The sequence below is a fragment of the Molothrus aeneus genome, chromosome 2, assembly GCF_037042795.1.
Source record: "Molothrus aeneus isolate 106 chromosome 2, BPBGC_Maene_1.0, whole genome shotgun sequence".
Lineage (NCBI taxonomy): Eukaryota > Metazoa > Chordata > Aves > Passeriformes > Icteridae > Molothrus > Molothrus aeneus.
The window spans coordinates 68,392,312-68,412,465 of NC_089647.1; positions in this window are offsets into that span (position 1 = coordinate 68,392,312).

The window sequence follows — 20,154 nt, forward strand, 5'->3', positions numbered from 1 at the left end:
GAGGTGCTCATATCATCATAACATCTCATGTATCATTTGTGTACTCTCAAGGTTTTCTGTGGAATAGAATGGGACAAACAAACCAATTTTTTTTTTTTTTAATAACAGCAGCATCCTTGTCAAATATAATGGATGAGCAATTACCATTTCACTTAGTCTGACTATGGAACCAGACATAGTTAGTCAGGAATGTGAGGTTAAAGAGACTTTTATGTGTTTCCATATCTTGCTAAAGAAAGAAAGTCTCTCTTGGTTCATCAGCTACTGTCTTTACATCTTCTATGTGGATTTTTTGTATCCTGTAAACCCTGATTCAGATCTGAATTTAACTTTGGGTTAATAGTGCAACTTTATCTTCCTGACTGTTGCTTATGTACTTCTGGTTTTCCTCTTAAAATACAGCAGTAAAATATAGATGTAGCATTCTTCAAAATAAAAGTATAAAAGCAAAAAACTCTATTCCTCCTAGAAAATATTTTAGAAAATTTTCTTCCACTACAATTTCTAAATGCTCTGAAAAATATTTATAAAAGAAACAAACAAAAAAATTGAATGATTGAATCCGTGTCCACTTTTTTCAGGGACATTATACTAGTACATACTACTGTAGTAAACTCCATTTAACTACTCAGCTGAGCTGGGCTTATATTGCTTTGCCAAAACAGAGAGCTCCACAGAGAATCAATAGGATCATTTCATCTACATGCTAGAAAGCCATTGAATGTGCTGTAACTCTCTTCCCTGGTCTAGGAATGTTATTGCTTGGCACAGCTTAAAAATACCACTTGAAAAAAAAAAAAAAGAAGTGTGATTTAGGGCCAGATTCACTGACACATTCCAGTTGCTTTGTGCTTGTCTGGTGATAGAAAACAGCAGTAAACTAACAAGCTAAAGTGGATTTATGATTGCTTTGCATATCTGACATGGCATGGGGCTATTACAGCATACCAGAGGGAGCGCTCTCTTCCTTAGTGATGGGCTGGAGATAAAGGGAAAGGGTGTTTGTTCTTGCTTATAACAGAATTCCTGGTGATATGAACTAAAATCATAAATCCAGTCATATATTCATGCTATTTTAGCATTGATTAAATGGTCTTTGCCTACTAATTGTTGGCAGATACTAAGACAGCAGAAGTGTCCCTTAAGACTAAAATGGCAATGAATCCACTGATACAAGAAATATTTGAAGGCTTTTTTTAAACAAAGATTGTGCATGCATCACGTAGTAAACTGCACGTGGTATGGGCTTCATATCCTTCCTGTTCACATAACTCTAGCTGATCCAGCCTAAATAAGAAAGTCCATTGCTATCAAGAAGGAATGTCACCAATGTCATGCAGAGCAAATGCATTTGAGTATGTCTGCCTGACATGTGACATAAAAGGTTTCACTGAGCCCCAGCAGTGTGAATTGCCCAGTGGAGGGCCTTTGTCATCTCAGCTGAGGAATGCCTTAGACCTTCAATTGGCCTTGGCATCTCTGACACAGTGATAAGTGTGTGCAAATATTTCACCAAGCACCAATTATTTAGAAAATGAAGTACTTGTATGTTTTGGGCAATGACTTTGGTGTGCATGGTCTAACCAATGCTGTCAGAATTCCCTCATTAAGGTTTTTCTTCCCTGCATTTGTAGTGTTTTCCTTGAGACAGTGTCAGTACTAATTGAGAAGAACAGATTCTTAAAATCTTAAGATATTATTATTAAATATTAATATTAAGAATTTGATACTCTGTTATATGGGTTTTGTGTGATGCTTGCATAGTGCTCTATGAAACAATCAAGCTGTAGGGCTCTTTTGGGGTACGGAGAGCTATTCTTCTGGAAGCTGAATGGAGTGAATCTTTCAGCTGGGAAGGAATTACACTGAAATATTTCTCAGAGTAGAGGGGTCTGTAAGGGAAGACTAAGTCATTCTGTGAGGGGCCAAAGTGAACTTGCCATGTAAGGAGCCATATTTTCCCAGGAAAGCATGGATGATAGCTGTGTAAGAATGATGCTGTGTAAGAGCTGCAATCACAGCAAGAAGGAGAAGAGGGTGTGACTGCAGGCTCAGGTGTATGTGCTTGGGTCACTCAGTTCCTTCTGTGTCTGTATACTGGCAGACACAAGGATCTATTTCTGACATTGGTGCAAGTCACATAATTCGTGACTGGATGGCATGCCCAGCTCTTCTCCCCTAACCTGTTGTTCAAGCAGGTACTATGCACATGAGCCAGTATCTCCAGATGAAGCGCAGAAAAGTTGTACTTTTCTGGTGGCTATCTCCACTAGTAACTAAAATCAAATCAACTTTAAAGCCTGAGACTCCAGTTTGAGGACAGCTATCCTTGGAAAGGCCTCAGTTGTCAGACTGCGGTTTTTCTGGCATGTTACAAGGAAGTCTAATTCAACATTTAAAAAGCTAATTCTCAGATTATTCCTTGAAAACAGTGCAAACTTAAAGTTTAGTTGACAAGTATTATTTAATCAACTGTTCTTAGAGGAAAATATAAATACCTCCTATCTCTAATGAAAATTTAAATAGAAATAGCTCAACATTGTGAAATAGCTGAATGGTATGATGTACATAAACATCCATGGCATTTTTTGGCCTGTTTTTCAAGACCTCGTCTGTTTGTCAGAATGCTCAGGGTAATATATCAGCAGTCTGAATGAGAAGAGATTGCTGTTGCAGATAGTAAAATTTCATTATGGTTGAACTTTAATCTGAGATAAACTTGAATGTCTCTGATGGGAAAGTCAGTGACCACCAAAGCAGCCTGGCCACCCAAGCCAGGGTTGATGTGGTTACAGATACTTTGTTGAAAGCCAGATGTAATGAAATAAATTCTTAATTCTCCCTGTGTCAGATAAGCTTGTTGGGAAAAATATTTTCAGACTCGGATATTTAACAGATATTCTACACATTTTCCAGATACACTATCTATTGTGGTCTCTTTCTCCATCTTCCTCTTTACTCTTGTAAACACATGTATCTTGACACAGCTTCCATCATTTATGCATCAGTCTTGCCTTTCCTGTTCACTGATTTGTCACCATATCAACTTTGTCGATGTGTCCATAATATGTTGTTTCATTTTTTTTTCATTATTTCCCATGTGATAGCCTGCACAACCTTCCAGTTAAGGCTGAAGGGATTTTATGGATTTCTTTGTTTTCTTTCTGAGTTGTAGTATACTTTTTAACTGGCTTCTAGCACTTAATTTTTCAACAGCCTCCAGGCTGCTCCAAGACTTCTTTTGTTTTGGAAAGCTGCTTTTATGAGGCTTTTTTCTTTTTTATTTGTTTATTTGTGACCAGTTACAGCACTGTTTACACAATTTCTCTTCTTGAAATTCAGTACTGTAGTCGCTATTCTGTCCTGTACATCATTCTACATTATATCCAAAAGACCCACATTTCTTGTGATTTCTGAGGTTTTTTTGTTCCAGGAAGCAGCCATCTACTGTCTGTAGAAAATTTATCTCCTGGCTCATTTTTCAGTACTGATGTGTAAAAGCACATGTAATTTTTATGCACACATGTAATGGACAACTGAGTGCAAAGTAGCTACTAAAGATGATATTGGTGGCCAATAGCATAATTCTGCCTGTAAGTGGACAATGTGCTGGCTTTTATGAGAAATGTGTTCCAATGCTGTATATTAGCAAGGGTTGCAAACAAAGCAGGGCTGCAGCTCAAAGCTATGGCTATTTCAAATCTGGTCCTGAATCTGGGAAGTCACGTATTGCTTTGTTCCCATTAAACATATGATATTTCATTTGGAGTAGAAAAGCACAAGATAAATTGCAGTCTGGATCCTTGGAGGAAAAAGGACTAAGTGGATCATGAAAGCAGTTAATCTCTGCATGTCAAAACCTGGCTGGAATAGACTTCAGATTCCAAACATAATGTTCAATTCTGACCCAAATACCTGGAAGACCTATTGCTTTAAATTAAGCAGTTCAAAAGGAATGTGGCCAAGCCATGCATTAATGAGTTTTTCAGGTGAGATTCAGAATATGGAAGATGAGGGGCCAGTCATAGCTATCTCATCTGAAGTGGATAATCCTGACTAACTGGGGCTGTTCATGTGTGTGAGAATTACACATGGAATTACACATGGAGAATTACATGGAAAGAATATTTACACATGGAAAGAATATTTACACAAGGAATTACACATGGAGAATTACACACGGAATTACACATGGAGAATTACATGGAAAGAATAAAGGCTTCTAGGATCATGCTCAACTCTGGTTTCAAGTCAGCATTGACCATGCTGCATATTTTGATTGACAATCCAACCACCTTTTTGCTGAAACAAAAATTACTTTAACATGGTATGTTGGGTATCGCACATTTAAAAACTGTAAATTAGGATCCATGAGACTCACTAGAAATCAAAGGCATAAAACCCCAAAATGTTAATTTTTAAAAAAATTCTGTGTTTCATATGGCTGCTTTATTTTGAGTTTAGAATGTAACCAAAACACCAGTTTTCTATGCCTTCTTTTTGCTAGAGAAGGGCTAAACATTTCCTTGAGCATACCACCACAAGGCATGCAACTAGCTCTTTATGAGCAGGACCAGGTTCTGTAAATGCAGTCACTGAAAGATGGTGTTGCAAGTTATGGCCTGGGTAAGGTGTGGGAGAAGTGGCTTGGAAAGGGATAGTTAATCTGCAGGACCAGGCTTCGCTCCTCCTTCTCAGTTTAAGGCACAGGATTGAGGCTTGCTCTGCCCATATGTTCCAGGCCATAGAGATAAAGAAGTTTACCCAAGCTCTCACTGAGTAAACCACATCATTCTGGGAATTTTTTTGTTCCCCTGAACCTCCCAGTACTCAGCCTGGGGCAAAATAACTCACACCACACATAGAGTAGTGCTTCACTTAATCATGCAATTGAGACCATGGAGGAAGAGAACACAGGAAACCTTTATTTTTTCACAGAATTTATACAGTACAGGCAGAGTCTGCACAATAATGCTTCATTTACTGCCTTTCTCTTGTTATTTACCTCGTGGTGACCTAGCAGAAGCAGAGGTCACTTAGCTATATGGTTGCTCTGAGTTCTGAAACAACTGTAGGAGACTGTCAGTTTTTCATTGTTTGCCCACAGTTTATCATGGCTCTGCAATATGAATCTCTGCAGTGTTCTGGGAGGGAGAGATTGTCTAGAGGAATTGCCATTGCCCTCCCTCATCATCATACAGATTGGCTCTTTTCATATCTGTAACTACATAAGGGAAGACATAAATGATAAAAAAATCTTCCAGGGCAGACTGACAAAATGGAAAATTTTTCTGCCTACCTCAAAATCACTTTAATGCTGAATCATTAATCCTGACTGGAGGATTGTCAAGATATCTGTGACATGTATTGGTTCAGAAAATTTTTATTTCATATTATCCACTGAAAAGTGTGCCTCAGAAAATTTTTTAAAGTTTTTTCTTCATAAAGTCTTCAATAGGAAGTTACTCTCTTTTGTGGGTTTTCTGAGGGCATGGATAACTAAGTCAGGCTGACTAAGAAATCATATTCATGTTTTAGTTTTCTTCCTTTCCAGAGTGTGTTTAGGCTGAATGTTATCTGTGGATGACATTTACAGTACATTATCAGCAATCTCTATTTGTTCTGGCTCTTTCTCAAAGGGCACCTGATGAGTCAGACTGTTTTTTTTCTAGTGGGCCCTTCACCTGCTAGAGACAAGAATCTTTAAAAAAATTCAAAGAAAAATCTCTCTTTTTAGCTTTTGTGGTTTTTTTGCCTTTCCATACCATTTTGTGTTTTATTTTACATTTGTAACTTCTCCATTTGGATTTCTGTTTCAGAACACGCTTTTGTGTTTTGCAGCCTCTATTTCCACGAAATAGCTACCGCAGTCTTAAACATGACGCAAGTGAAGTTTCCACTGCCAAGAACATAATTTCCCAAGAACCCCTGGATCTTGGCCACAGGGCTGAGTATGTGCTTCTGCTTAGTGGGAACTAAGCAAGCATCTCCACGTAAGTCTGAGGTGCATTTTAGGAGATAATTGTCTCCAGGAATTGTTCCCTGTGTGGGGGTGCCATGCTTGACTCCCCACATGTCACAGGTCCTCACATGTTCCCCAGGAATCCCCCCAGCTCAGAGGTCCTTTGCAGACACTTGTGCACTCCAGGACATGTGAATTGCACCCTCAGTTCCCTGTTACTTAATGGTCATTGTGGCAGGCTGTGATTTGGGAATTGCATTGGGAGCAAAGAATGGCAAAATTAGCAATTCTCAGGATCTTCTGATGGTGAGCTCACTAAAATACAGTGAAACATTTTTGTTTATTCTCTTACAATATCCCTAATTCACATTTTACAATACCACTAATTCACATAGTACAATACCACTAATTTCACACTGATTGCTGCTGGGTGCATACTCATGTCCCATGCCAGCAAAATTTTTAGACCCCAAGTAGCCTCATTCATTATGCTCTTATTAACCTAAGTCCTTTTCCAGGCTGACATGAAAACATCTGGTTCTCTGCATGGTTGACACATAAACATCTGGTCCTCTGCATGGCTGAACACTGAATTTGGCTATGGAGCCTATAACAGAGCTCCACTGATTTAAATGTACATAGGATTCAAAATCACCTTGCAATAATTTTCATCATGATACTTTTATTCAAACTCTCATATAAGTTCTTATTTAGTCTTAACAATCTCACTTGGAAGGTAATTCTTTTGGAAGTATATGTTTCTTAGATCTGTGTCCTGCTCATTTTAAATACATTGAGCTTGATTCACTTGTCAGATATATAAATATATCATTAATGTAAATGCATTGCCTTCCCTAGTCCTTTTTTGGAAGCATTCTGGAATAAGTGAGTGCAAAATCTGACCTTCTGGTGATTGATTCTATGGTATTCAATTTCAAGTTTGCAAAAGTGAAAAAGAAAAGAATAAAAAATAATAAAGGGTTAATAAAATAAAATAATAAAAGGGTTTAATAAAAAATAATAATGCTAGATGTGTTCCTGGTGAAAAAATGACTCCAAATTAAAGTCGTGTTGCTTAAAGGCCTAAATGTTAATTAAGACATTTATTTTTATTTGGCATAAGGACAGAGGTAAGACAGCTCAGTCTTTCAAGGTTTTGGCTGTGTTATGTGAGTGTACAACAGTGTAAAACATTGTGTAAACTAGTTGTTTGCAACAGACCAAATATTTATTTGTCTGTCATGTAAGCATTTGTCTGGTTTTCAGGGCACATTACATAGAACAAATGAGAGATAAAGACTATTCATGATAGGAAAAAATGCAAATAATTTTTACATTTGCATTTTGCAACTTGTACACAATGCAACAAGGGCTCAAGAGTGTTTCTGTGTTTTTTGCACGTCTTTAAAGCTATTTTTCTCAGTACCATATTCTATGACTATAAAGCAGAATGGGCTGACTTCCCTGATTTCCAGGTTTCACAGCATTGCAGTGGTGATACTCCTGTCCAGCCTTCTATCAACAATTCAGATGCACTGGAAACTCTGATATTAGTAATGACTTGGTTTAATTTCAACGCCATGTTCAATTGCCCAAATGTAGGTGCTACATTATAAAAATCCACATGAACTGTGACCTCCCACTATAATCAGTGAAGTCCATAATGGCAGTATTGAGGTTTTCAGCACATCTAACATAAGAGGTGGTTGCTTGCTGATAGGGGATTAATGTAATTTTTGACTCATAGAGGTATAAAATTGCTGCCTCAGGGGAGCATAAGTCTCTCAGATGTCCTCACATACTTTGCCTGACTTGTGAAAGTTTCTAGAATACCTGAAGGGGTCTCAAATGTTGTATTTATGTTTAGCCAAATTAATCTCCCTCAGGATCCTACTCTAGGATGAGTCCAGCAGCTCTCCAGACCACATCTGATGCAATGCCGTTGCTTAAATACCTATATTTGGTGCCATTTCAGACTGCCTAGGATCAGTCTCCCCTTGGTCTCCAGCTGCTTTTATGGAAAATTACAGATCTCCCATCAGTCTCAAGTTACATCCAACAGATGTGTACAGATATTTCAGCATCCTGGGAACATTAAACTGGACTTGATGCTCCTGTTCATGGAAGCATATTACGTCTGTGTATTGGCCAAGGCCTTGGCAGAGTTGTCCAGAATATTCTACTTGTCCTTTTTCTGTTACTTAGAAGGGTCTAGGCCATGTACATCTTGTCTCATATGTCTCAGCCCTGCCATAGCTGGGATCTTAGCTATCCTTGGATGTTAGAGAAGATACCACCCTTTATGTTCAGTCAGTTAAGTTGAACACCTTGTCTATAATGTGAGATTAGATTCATAGTTCACAGGTGCGGTGTGATATTCACCCTATTTTGCATGCTTGAATATGCAACACAATCCTACCCAAAGACATGTTGATATCAATGTATGATGCCATGGGATGCACAAACAGCTGTAAATCCCACAACATTCAGCATCAATGATGCCTTCTGTATATATCTTTACTGAGAATCAAGGTGTTCTTGGCAAAGAATACTTAATATTGTGTAGTGTATCACGTTTGTAACAGTATTGCTAAGTACTTCCTGGCTTCTTTATATTATTATTAGCTGGTGGAGCAGAACAGGAAATTAATTATTAGAATCCTTAGTGTCTTGTCAGTCTGCTTTTCAATGACTCATCTCAATACACATTATTTTCTGCATTTTGCCTCATGGCTCTTCTGCTGTTCTGCTGTGTGTTCTGTTTTGACTTGGCAATTTGCAAGGAACACTGTCCCCAATAAAACAAGTACTGCAGTAGGACTCACTGCTTACTCTGAAATGGTTTATAAAAAAAAAGTAATGAATCCAAATATTTACATAATGGGATTTGCATGACTAACTTGTTGAACTTCTGGCTGCACCTGAAGAACAAGTTTTTTTAATGTGATAGGACTACAAATTTTAAGCCAAAGCATTTTCTCTGGTACGTAAGAGTCGGTCCTAATGAAACCTGTGGGAGTAATGCACATGTATCCAAGTGTAAAATCTGACTCCAGAATTTGGTAATTAGTTTCTCATTTTAATGGCATGTCAAGAAATTTGATTCCATCATGGCAGTGGCTCCTCATTTTACTTTCTTCTTGCATCCTCTTTATGGAGTTTTTCCTATTTATATTGCTATAGAAAAGATAATGAAAACTGGTCAGTGATTCCTAAGAAAATTGAGTCAATGGATTTAACTTTAGCAAGAAGACTTTGGAGAACACAGATCACAACAAATAGGGAGCATATGTAGGCAAAATAAATTGTTCTATGAATACAAATTATTTCACTGGGCACTAGCCATAAATAAGAATTTATATCATTGCTGCTGGGTTGAAATCTCATATTTTTTCTTACTCTTGTGGGGCATTATTTCAATTTATGCTCTGAGTGGTGTCAACATTAAGTGCCTGAATTATTAAGTACTCCTAATGTGTAACTACACAACTGAGAGATCAGAAAGGAAATATTCTTTGGTACACTGGCAAATTCCTGTCTAAAAGCTTTGGATTATTCATTATATAAAATGATTTATTTTGTTTTTTAAAGAGCATGTTTCTATTGAAACACTCATGAATATATTTTTGTGTGCTCCAGTATACCTATATTAAATCTGTAAAGCAGTTAAGATGTACATACTCTAATTTTAATTCATATGTGTTCACACATATGGACATGTACAAAGACTAAATAAGTTTATAATATATGTATTATGTATGTTATGTATTGAACTAATAAACATATTATACAGGTGATTTGACCTACCTTGCCTGCTTTGAACTCTACTGAAATTAAATATCTAATCTAAAGTGAGAATCTAGGCTTCTTTATAGTCAGTGGAAAAGTTATTTGCAGAAGCTTTGTCCAAGATTACTTGCAAAAGTTGCCCTATTGATATTTTTTACTGATGATGGAGGGAGCTTTCTTCATGTTTAACACCTGCCATGCACCTAGATAGAGTAAGCTGAGAAGGATCCTGTTCAAATATAATTAATAAATTAAAAAAAGATAGCATTCTATATTTTAATTTTAAAAAATGGTAAAAATCCAACCTCTATGTAACAATATTTTTCTTTGCAAAGATTATTTTGGTCTTATATGGATTACTGCAGTTGTTTGGTGCTCAGCTTGACTGTGCCTCTTATTTCTTCATAAAATGAAGGATTAGCAGATGCACTGGTGGGAACAAAAGAAGCTGCCAGAATTTCTCTCTGTTGGAGTAGCTGAGCTAGTATTGGCTACAGTATGAATTTTTTTTTTCGTTCTCTAGTTCAGTCGCAGGCCAGATGTGCACCAGTTCTAGAGTCAAGAATTAAAATTATCTTCATTGCACTGTCTGTTTTTAAGAGATTGACACTGACATGGGTAATTTGACCTTTTCATTATAAATGTCTCAGAAATCAGAGTTGGCATAGGTGTCTCTATTCTCTTCTATGCTTGTGGAATAATATAAGCAAATTCATGTAAAGGAGAAGCCAGGTAATTTCGTCACCTTCCCAGACTAAAAGCAAAGACAAAACAACCCCTCCCGTGTTATGAAATCTCCTAGTTGAAATGTGTTAAAGACTTCTATTAGCATTCAGCAGAGACACTGCTGAAGGAGTAAACTATTAAAGTAATGTTTTTACTTGACCTCAAAAATCATTAATTTAAGAGCCACAGCATGTTATTTTTCCCTTCTTAGTCCCCAGCTTTCCATGAAGTACAGGGAATTTATTAATGTCTGATTAGCAGTTGTTTCAAAGGAGGAATAATATATGTTGGGGGTATGCAATATTGAGTATCTAGTGAGATCCTCACTCTTTTCCATTGTGGGTACTTTAAAACATTTGTCTGAGCAGACTGACTGAGTACTGAAACTGACTCTTCATAAAGTAGCAACAGAAAAATATAAAAAAAATTAGTCTGGTTTGGTTTCACACTTGCATTAATAGAGCAACAAATCATAGTCCATTTATTTGTTCCCACTTCTGCCAGAACTATTATGTAGTTATTTTAAATTTTCTGTATCCTAGCCCACCCTTCAAAGCAGAGGGATAATCTCTTATACTTCATGAATGCATAAACTTTAAAGAGCTGCTGACTTCTTTTGATATTTTTATCTATCTTTACATTTCCTTTCATCAAGTAAAGCTTGAGCCTCCAAGTAATGGCTTCATTGCCTGAATTGTCTGTGAAAAGATAATCTTTCTAGTGCACATCATGCAAAGATGTGCAGAGTTTTTTGGGTTTTGTGGTCCTCACAAACATTTGAACTTGTAAGGAGTTTCTCATTTTGATTTGTGATGTGTCAAGTCCAGTGTTAAAGATTTTGCTAGCCAATGGTTATATTTTCTGGATTCCAAGAGGAACATTATAGATGTATGAGTTGTTAGAGCAGAGGTTAGAGATATCTTGGAATTTTTCCAGTATCCTTTGCAGGGTTTTTAAATGTGAAAGAAAAAAATTTCAATCTTTTAAGACTGTAAATAGAAAGAGAGAAAACCGATAATGTTAGGAAGGTGATGTAAGACACAGATGGTCAGAGGACCTTTTCCACCATCCTCTTATTTCATCATCTTGTAAGACTCATTTTCAGGGAAACCACTGATGGTTAACATGAAAGAAACAATCATTAGTGCTGCATACACATCAGTCATCTAAAAACACACATCCAGTCTTCAAATACTTTTATTTGTGTGTGGTTGTATGTTTATATATTTGTATACATATTTGTAGTCATCTCACTGATGCAAACATGACTTAAGTTATTTAGTTTTTTTTGTTATTTAGTGCCTGTGCACACTAGGCTTTGACTTGAAGGAAGTTATCATGGAGCAGGTGATTCTCTGAGGTCTTTTAACTGGGATGGATTCACTTCTCAAAAAATCTCAGCCCAGTCCTGGGGAGTGAAGGTGAACCAGCTCCATAAAAACAACCTTGTGCAAGGATGACTTTTGGTCATTGCCATCGAGATGAATACAACTGGAAATTTAAAATAACTACATAATAGTTCTGGCAGAAATGGGAATAAATAAATGGACTGTGATTTGTTGCTCAATTAAGGTAAGTATGAAATCAAACAGATAATCTCCAGAGTTCCTTTCTAACCTCAACCATTTGCTGATTCTGTGAAGTGATAGTTTGCATTCTGCACTGACAACTGCCAGCTAGAATATTTTTTACCCAGAAAACAGAGGATATAGATTATTACCCATATCGTACCTTCAGGCTTATAAAGGAATTTTCAAGCAAAAACTATATTATGTCATATGATTTCATTTTAATTATATTACAATGCCCTGTAATCAATGTTATATGATATGAAATGCTGAATTCTGTATTAAGTATTTCAGAGAGTGATTTTAGCAAATCAAGCAGAAAAACCCTAGATTTTTATCTAGAATCTAGTGGAGGAGATTCCCAAAGGCACCTGAACGGAGCCAGGAGGCTCTTTGAAACACTCATGAAGGGAAGAGTAAGTCTTCATCAAATGCTGGTTCTTTATTCATCCTAGATATCTCTGTGTTCCTAAACTCAGTTTAAGATCTCAGTGTGAAAATTGCAATTGCCATAGTGCATTACTACTAATACCTGTAGACGTAGATACTTCTGTTTGAAACCAGTCAGCATTTAGGTGCAGTTCAGCAGAACAATGATAGGAATATCACTGGAAAAACGATGAATCACTTAGTAGGAAAGGGAAAGAGGAAATATGAAACTTAAAACCAATAGTTATCTCAGCAAAAGAGAAAAACACACTGTCATAGGAATCTGGGACTTAGTCTTTTAAAAGATATGTGAGTATTTTTATGTCAAACTATGAAATATGTGTCTAATTTGAAATCACATCCTGCCCTGTTCAACCTTGACCTTGAATGTTTCCAGGGATGGGGAATCTACCACCTCTCTGGGCAACCTGTTCCAATGTTTCACCACTCAGTTTTTAGTTTAAAAAATTCTTTCTTATATGTAATCTAAATTGACCCTCCTTCCATTTACAACCATTATCTCTGCTCCTATTGCAGAGGCTCTGTTATGAAAAAATTAAAATGATACCTGCCTGAAGTGCAAAAAACAAAACAAAACAATCTAAGTTGAAACTTCAGTACTGCTGACAATTTGAGGCATGTCTAGACCATGTAATGATCACACAGGGATTTCTGCTTTGGTTCTGAATGTGTTGGTAGCTCTCCCTGAGTGCCCGGTTCAAAAGGAAGCTGGTAGCTTAAGTCCTGCATGCAGAATGCATGACATTGTCCCCAGGCTAGCCAAAGCTCTGGACTCTGCAGTTAATTATCTCTACAGATCATCTGGCTGGCATAGCCCATGGTGTTTTCAGTCCTGACACTTCTTGGTCAGGGTTTGCACAATATAAAACTCTCCTTTGGGAATTTTTACTATCATTGCTATTCTTATTAGTAAGAGAATCTGGTGCTCTGAATTTTTTGCCAGATATTGTATAAAGTATGAAGCCCTTTACAGGCCAAAAAAAAAAAAAAAGCATGTGAATTCTTTAAGAAAACTTAAAACTACTTTTTTTCTTTTCTTTTTTTTTTTTTTTTTAGATCTTTGCTTAGCATTACTGGAATGTTTTACTTCACTAAAGCTTTCATTCCCTCAGAACTGAGGAAACTGATGAAATGTGGTCCAGAAATATGACTGATTATATTTTTTGTTCTTTTATGTGATGAATTAAGCTTGTAAAATTTTTTACTTAGTCTTTCATTCTTGAAGTGTTTCAAGATAGTACTTTTGCCAGTTACCTGATAAGAACATATTTAATGGCTGAAGGAATTGATAAAAATGTGAACTATAGATATATGTGCTTCAAATTCTTTGCAGTTACAAAGGCAAAACTAATAAAAAATTGGAATTGAAATGCTTTTTCTTGTTTGTCCTTGATTTGCCAGCACTTAAATGAAGGTGCAGTGGTCAGGGTTACAAGTAAAGGCCATAGACTGAGTGAACACTCTGGCAAGAGAGTATGGAAAAGGAAATGCCAAAATAACGTCAGCACAGAAAAAAAGTGACAGGAGAATTGATATGTTTTCCTGAATTACTTGCAGGTTTAGTAGTGGCTTAGAAAATGTCAAAACACAGGAAGAAGAACCTGTATAAACAAGTGTGTAGTCAATTATCAAGACATGACAGAAGCCTGAAATGAAAGGACAGGTTCCAATGAGCCACCAATATTTAAATGTTTACCTAAAATATAAATGCTCAAGAAACGATTAAATTTAAATTTAATAGACTTCTACTCAGGAAGGTCCAGGAATCACAGAAGACACTTACATAACCAGATTTAGCTATCTAGCAAGACAGTGTGGGACAGCAGCATACAGGCTTGACAGATGTGGAATGTTTGTTACTAGTTTGGATGTATTTTTCCTGCGGATAAATATATCTTGTATTTTAATAGTTCATTTCCAAACAGGAATAATAATAAGTATTCAAAGGCCAGATGTTTCACAGGGAAAAAATCCCCAAACCCCTCAAATTGTGATAACCACTGGAATGCAAAACAGCTGTGGATGGTATCCAGTTGGTTTAGGTAGAGATGGAGGACGCAGTCACCTGATTTCCGTTTCAGCTATAGTAAACAATCTTTAAAGACTGCTTCTTTCTTTATATGACAACTTTCACTAGGTGCCTCCCTACAAAGATGGAATATCTCTAAGATGCTTAAAGGAAGTCAGAGTTGACTGCTTAAAAGTTCTTGAGGGATAGCCTTTAAACACTGCCAACAAATGAATTGTGATCCAGGCATAGGTACACAGGTAACTGAACTCTGACAGTGTTCTAAAATGCTAGTACTGTTTTATGGAAAGGGTGTGTAATAATTAAGATGTCTGAACAGTAATAAAGGATTTAGATAACTTTTGACTTGATTTAGTCTGAGCAGGATATTGAATCCTCATCTCCAAAATGCTGGAGAGTGTCCTGATTAGCAGGCCATAAGGTATAGCAGGTGACCCCTTCTTGAAGTGGGATTACAGTAAATATACATTGTCATTCGGTAGCCTAGTGCTAAGAGAAGAGAATGCTCTTATTGATGTTTCTTTGCTCCTTGGTATTTTGGGCAATGGCTTATAACATGGGGAATGTTTTTCTCTCTAGGTGGAGTTCCAGGCATATTCACCACATTGAAAAAAGTAGAAATTTCAGTCCTCTGACAGGCTGCTGTTATGAGGAGGAGAAAGAGGCACCTACACTAAATATTTCAGCTCTCTGATAGAAGCAGGGGCTTAATTGAAGTGGAGGCAATATCACCATGTAGAAGTGCCTGTGTTCAGGTGAAAGAAATACCTCTATTGGGAAAGCAGCTTTATTTTATGCTGATCTTCATATGTACTTTAAAATCTCCAACAACTATTGTAGAAAATTTGGACAGGTGTGTTAAGGGACCTGGATCATTCTCTGAAGCAATGCACATGCAATTTCTGTTAACTATTATTAAACTGGGCAGGATGGTTTCCACATGCAATTTAACCTGCAGCAGACTGAGGAGTAGGCAAATGTTTAAGACGTTTAAAAGAATTGGTATGGACTGCAGCACAGTAATTCTTATACTCCTTATACCCACTGTCATCATAATGTTTCATCAAAATCCTCTTAAGAACACCAATCTGAGCATATGTTTCTTTGCTTAGGTCTCAGCTCTGGATTTTCAGCCTTTGATTACAGCTTCCACAGAAACTCCTATTATTTGTGTGTCTTGATTTAGTCCTTAAGGCTGCCAGGCTTTTCATGGTTAGAATGTAAAAGTATATGGTCCACCTATATGAGCAATTCTGACCTTATTCCATACTACCTAAATAGTCAGTGGAGGTGGGGCAATATGAGCTTTTACTGTGTTATCACTTTCCAATTAAAGGGCTGGGGGAGTCTAAGCTTCTTTTAAAAATGAACTACTATCAGAACTTTACAATCTTCTCTGACAAAGGCTTTGACAGTATATGGTCAGCTTTTGACTTAGTTGTTTAACTAATTAATGAATTTTGATCTCTTTAGGGAATGCTAGAAAACACTCCAAATCTATCTCAACAGAATCCACTCCTGGAGGAGCAGTTTCTAGATTTAAGCCCAGCAAGTTTGTCTTTCTTTTCTTATTAATTACAGTTCTATTTTTTGTATATAGAATTTCTGTGCTATCCTAATAAAGGCATGCCTCTCAGTCTTACTACTTCTATGTTTAGGTTGAGTTTCATAACTAATTTCTTTTTCAAAAGTACATTTCAGTGGGAAATATGGCTTGTGGGTCGGATTTAACATAAAGCATTCTGCTATCAATGCTCTTAATTTTGTATGTTTTTTGCAATGCTCAGCCCTGTATTTTCAGCAGCATTTCATAAAGTGGTGCAGAATTTGTGAGTCTTCATGTATTAACAAATTTATAAGGTAAAAAGACAATGCAATAACAAGGATCAATAAACTTGTTATCTATCAGAAGAGAAAACTTCTGGCAAATTTGTTTTCTCATTTCGGAATATAGCAGAAAGAAACAAAACTTTTCAAATAGAAACTGGACTCCATTTCCAGGAAATATGAATCTGTTCTACTTTTTACAGAAAAGTTGTTCTTTTGGGTGACAAGGAGACTCTAAACCTTGTATAAAATCCAATATAAAACAAGAAAATTTAGACACCATCAAAAATTTATCTGTTTTTGTAATGATGTAAGCATATAAATTAGACATTCAACTGTACTGAAATAAATAACAAATACCTTGACTTGAGTATGAGACAGGACTTAACCCGCTTGTAATCTGGTCAAAAAATAGATGCCTGTGATAAACTGCAGACAACCTTGGATTCATATTTCATTCAGCTGAGTGCAAAAAGAACATGATGTGCAAGAAAAATATATGGGAAGAAAGTAACTGTCAAGAGTGTGGAAGATAAGGAGACTTTCCATCTATGCAGAGTTTTATTAGCCATTTTTTCCCTTTCTTTATTTCCAGTCTCTTAAATAATACTGAATTTTCCTGCTCAGTGCTTGCCAGGTTCACCACAAATCCACTGATCAGTTTGTTCCTCAGCTGTACTACGCATAGTTTACAGCATTTATTATACTATTGCTGATAAGAAATGTTTTCTGAGAGAGGTTACATGACACGCAGTTACCCAGAATTCGTTGCTATAGATGTATTTAATCACAAGTAGGAGCACCAGACTTTTATTAATAGTGCCATCTGAACTTTAACTTACTTGACCAACATCTGTGTAATAAAGGTCAGAGTCGGGGCAGAAGCTACAATGTGGTTTTGCAAATGCTATTTATGAGGTTTCTGGCTCGGAGTTCTCTGCACTGCTGGAAGATTCCCTCCCAGTTCTTCTGTTTGAGAGATCTTCAGGTGTGCAATGGCAAATTTAGCAACCAAATATGAAGAGCATGCTAAATTCCTGCTCAAGAGATTGCGTTCTCCCATCAGTCCATTTTGCAGAAGCTATCCAAAGGCAATGATTTAAAGAGCATACCTGGAAACTGGCAGGCAATGAATTAACACCTAATTCTTTTGTCAACCTGGAAATTTGGAGCTCTCAGTGTGCTAGAACAATACCAAGACACTTCATGGATGTTAAATTGGATTAAATGTTTAATGATTTCATGGAGAGATAAAGCTGATTAATCCTTTCACTGAATCAGGGGAGTCAAATACCTCACTCTATTCCCATAATATTTGAGATTATCCTAACAGCACTGTTAAGCAAAAGCACTTTTCAAAATGTGAATTAGATTTGGAGGAAGATTTTATAGCACAGCATGAGTATTGTTTTTCCTGTGTGATATTTTGTGCCTCTGTGCTTGTGCACCAAGAAAAATTTGTTCTCTTATGGTAAGTCTGGCAAGACTGAAACAGTATAAAAAGAATATAAAATGGAAGAGTTTAAACTAGAATCTGGATAATGCATGACTTTTTGTCACAGTTACTGCAATTTACACTATTTGGAGATTATGAATGCATTTATTAGAGATTTATTTCTGATTGAAGGGTCGGCATAGAAAGTCTTGAGGGAAGCAACTTATTTCAGGGATTTATTATGCATATATTTCAATATTTCAATTTTTATAACTTTGAATTTCAACGAATTGTAAAATAATGGGGGTTTTTCAAAGTTAAAAAGGGACACATTTTGATCATTGCTTCATCTATTTGAAACATGTTTTAAGTAAGTTTTCAACCAAAATATATCTGAGTGGAGATCATGCTTTTGAAATGTCTCCTTCAGGCTCCTCTTTGCATCCAAACTACCAGCCTGGTATGTGATACTGGGGATTTGCTTGGTAAGTGTTTAACAATCATCAGCCATTATGTTTGCTTGGTGAACAGTGCATTTGGTTAAAAACCCCCACTGCTTAGTTTAACCCTTTAGTTTAACCCTTCTCTGGATCTTGGCTGGCCTGGGACCAGGTCTGCATAAAACCACTCTTTTACAATTTAATTTGCAGATCCAAATCTTTTTCATTCAGCTTTTAAAAATAATTTTATTTAGTTCATTACAGTAGATTAGAGCTTGTCAAAGTAATTGCATTCATTTCTCTATTTACCATTTCTCCCTTTGATAGGGAATACTTTATTGAATGGAATGATGGTATCTATCATCACTGCTGCATACTATTAACCTCAAAGCCTGGGGCAAAGTCAAAGAAATAAAATGCACTAGCATATTTATCATTTGGCATTAAAAACAGGGAGGAAACAGTAAAACATTACCTATTCTCAGTCACATGATAGTCACAATCCTTAGTTAAACAAAAATTTGACCAACTGATTCTTACAAGATACCTTTTCACACATTCCTAATCACAACTCAAAGATAACTTTAATACTTGGCATTTTTATTATTGTCTGGATTGTAGTTTTTATCTTCAAATCTGTTGTAATAGGAAATTACATCTAAGAGACAGCTTATATGTTCTCCATTTTATTTACAATATCAAATATTTCAAGTAATTATTTTTTTAATAAATCATTGACCTACATGTAAATAAGAAGTTTTATTCAGATGTTTTCAAATGTGCATGTTTCTTTCTTTAGAAGATTTCTGAGTCGTGGTATCTGCATTTAGTGTTCTGCATTTAGTGCATTTAGTACCTTTGACTTATATTCAGTTAAACATGGCTTAAAAAGAATCATTGTCATGAATGATCATAAACATGGCTTAATGAGAATCATATTTCATTTAAAAGAAATCAGTTGTGAAAATAAAAGACAATTAGATAACAGAATAAACTTCATGCACTTTATCGTACATCTGAAAGTGTAGACAAAGAAAACATGATTCAAACAGGAAGAAGCAACAGAACTAGAGGACTCTTTGCCATTTAAAATTATAACCTCTCAAAATAAATTTAAAAATATAAGCCTTATTTTTTATGAAACTGATGAAAATGTCTACCTATAATGGAATTTTGGGGATTAGCTATCTTGTAGCCTGGTCTTTATGCTATTCTACTGGAGGTACTTGACTAGAACTTCACACAAGATTTCCAACAGAAGTTTTCTAACCACAAAACTGTAGATTCAGATTTTTGTTTTATGTGACACAAGGGACTTTTTAAACTTGTGTAAACAGGGGGAACAAAAATCAACAAAAGAAATCAAATGTTTTTATCATAAGGAATATATTTCAGAGGTAAGGTATATAAACTGAAGTCACACCAACAAGTCAGTAAAAGTAGGGCCTTATACCTACACTTGTGACATCCTAATCCATGGTTTATATTTGGATGGGTACATCTTTTCTTTTCTTAGACTTAGAAATACATTTTTCTAAACCTCTTCAGTGCTGTGCAGGAAGGGAGAGCAAAAAGGTGTTCCAAGATCAATGTTCTTTTATTATTATAATAAATGTTCTTTTATTTTTCAAAAGAACATTTAAGATTGTACTAAAATGAAATATAATTAAAGTAATTTGATATTTTAAAAAATGCTATTATGTAAAAAACAGAATACAAAAAATCCCCCAAACCCAAATATGAGCAACATGTTTGTTTCTTGGGATTGAAAGAACTGGCCTGAAAATACCAGGTTTAAAGCCTCAATATCTGGGTAGATCTTGGGTAGTACTAAATATGTGTCCTTTCTTGGTTACAAGATGACCTGTAGAATGTCACTGACGAGAGTCACAGTTTCATGAAGCTGGATGGAGATGACTGGCTTTGTA